The sequence below is a fragment of the Anopheles maculipalpis genome (assembly GCF_943734695.1).
Source record: "Anopheles maculipalpis chromosome X unlocalized genomic scaffold, idAnoMacuDA_375_x X_unloc_34, whole genome shotgun sequence".
NCBI classification, from domain to species: Eukaryota; Metazoa; Arthropoda; class Insecta; order Diptera; family Culicidae; genus Anopheles; species Anopheles maculipalpis.
The window spans coordinates 45,001-47,662 of NW_026060496.1; positions in this window are offsets into that span (position 1 = coordinate 45,001).

Here is a 2,662-nt window from a genome sequence, read left to right on the forward strand (position 1 = left end):
TAACTGATGGGGGGATGATCTTGTGAATTATGGCTGTTGTACTGAGCCTTATGCGGTTTCACATTCATTTATGTTTGTACTTAGACATGCATGGCTTAACCTTTGAGACAAGCGTATATTACTGGTAGGATCAACCAGAATTCGACTATCCACCGATTGTCGTGTGTTTGTTGTCTACCGAGGCACTAAGTCCCCGCAGACCCGAGTTTCTCTCACATTTGCTTGATCTACTGCGGCACGCCGGCCCAATAGATCGAAGCACCCGAACATTGCCTTCCTCACTCAGGGAGACTCTTGACAGCTTCGTGTCATTTCTCACACCTCACCGTAGAATCACGAGATTGCTCTCGGACCCTTAATTTCTCTACTTATTCGTTTCGATACCTTACACTACGTCAAGCTTATTCAATTTGTATATTCGCATGGCGAACGTTTTGATGCGGAGACGTTCAGAGTCCGCGGTACTTCCAACCGGGTATGGTTGCCGTACGACCAACAGGAGATAACATCCAACACACTACAATCCTTTGAGGGTTTTAGGGCATCGTCCCGATACCCTAGCTATGCACAACATTGGCTCAGTAACCCGTACTGGTGTCTAAGGTACGACTAGATACTCAACTTGCACCTTGTGACAGTGTTTAGAACACGTTTCTATACATTTTTCATTTTTGTGTCACGACACCATACCCTCTTACTATAGCCAACGAACAACATCACCTTACCACAAGTGACCATTTTTATCCGTCCCTACATTAAACGACTTTGACACATTTTTCTCCTATACCTCCATACAAGTCTGAGGGCCGGGTGAATTTTCGCTTTTTACCTTTGGACATGTCGGTCACCCTTACTTTTCCCCATACATATGAGCCAAGCAGAGGCTCATTTACCCGAACTGGTGTCTAAGGTACGACTAGATACTCGATTTGCACCTTGTGACAGTGTTTAGAACACGTTCCCATACATTTTTCATTTTTGTGTCACGACACCATACCCTCTTACTATAGCCAATGAACAACATCACTTTACCACAAGTGACCATTTTTATCCATCCCAAAATTAAACGACCTCGGAATTTTTTCTCCTACATCGCCATACAACTTTGAGGGTCGGGTGACTTTTGCTATTTACCGTCGGAGTTCACTTTTCATGCTTAAAAATGCATCCTGACACAGTTTTACTCAAAGTTAGAGTCAAAAAAATTTTTGTCAAAAAATCTTCCGTCGGTCATACCGGTACCCATGTCTCATAACTTGTACCAAGTTGTGAAGGGTAAATTTTGACAAAAATCCAAAAAAATCATTAAAAAGTCGCTATTGCTTATTGCATTCAGCATCGTTAGACGACTCTTATATGCCTTGGATGACCACTGTCTGATGATTATTTAGCTTTTATGCCAAAATTTTGATTTCGTGTCTTACGTCCCTACATTAGACGACCTTGGATTTTCGTCTCCTGCACCGCCATGCAACTTTGATGGTCGGGTAACTTTCGCTATTTACTGTCGGAGATCACTTTTCATGATTAATAATGCATCCTGAGACCGTTTTACTCAAAGTTAGAGCAAAAAAATTTTTGTCAAAAAATCTTCCGTCGGTCATACCGATACCCATGTCCTATAACTTGTACCAAGTTGTGAAGGGTAAATTTTGACAAAAATCCAAAAAAATCATTAAAAAGTCGCTATTGCTTATTGCATTCAGCATCGTTAGACAACTCTTATATGCCTTGGATGACCACTGTCTGATGATTATTTTAGATTTTATGCCAAAATTTTGATTTCGTGTCTTACGTCCCTACATTAGACGACCTTGGATTTTCGTCGCCTGCACCGCCATGCAACTTTGATGGTCGGGTGACTTTTGCTATTTACCGTCGGAGATCACTTTTCGTGGTTAAATATGTATTCTGAGACAGTTTTACTCAAAGTTAGAGAAAAAATTTTCTTCTCAATAAATCCCCCGAAACCAATGTCTTATACATTGAACCAGGTTATGAGGCGCACCTGTGTGTGAAGAGTTCTTCGTGTGGTTTATAGACATTTCAGGCACTTGGTATATAGTTTTGGTTTGTGCCCAAGTCCCGTACTTAGAGATATTTTTGGTTTCGGACCAACCAATTCGACTTGCCTTCATGTCTTGTTAGGTTTATTATATCAATACTCGAACTTATATGCATGTTCAGGGACATCATATTAACTTTCGGTTTGCACCCAAGTCCCGAACTTAGAGATATTTTTTGGTTTTGGACCAACCAATTCGACTTGCCTTCATCTCTTGTTAGGTTTATAATATCAATACTCGAACTTATATGCATGTTCAGGGACATCATTTTAACTTTCGGTTTGCACCCAAGTCCCGAACTTAGAGATATTTTTGGTTTTGGACCAACCAATTCGACTTGCCTTCATCTCTTGTTAGGTTTATAATATCAATACTCGAACTTATATGCATGTTCAGGGACATCATATTCACTTTCGGTTTGCGCACAAGTCCCGAACTTAGAGATATTTTTGGTTTCTTACCAACCAATTCGACTTGCCTTCATCTCTTGTTAGGTTTATAATATCAATACTCGAACTTATATGCATGTTCAGGGACATCATATTAACTTTCGGTTTGTACCCAAGTCCCGAACTTAGTGATATTTTTGGTTTCTC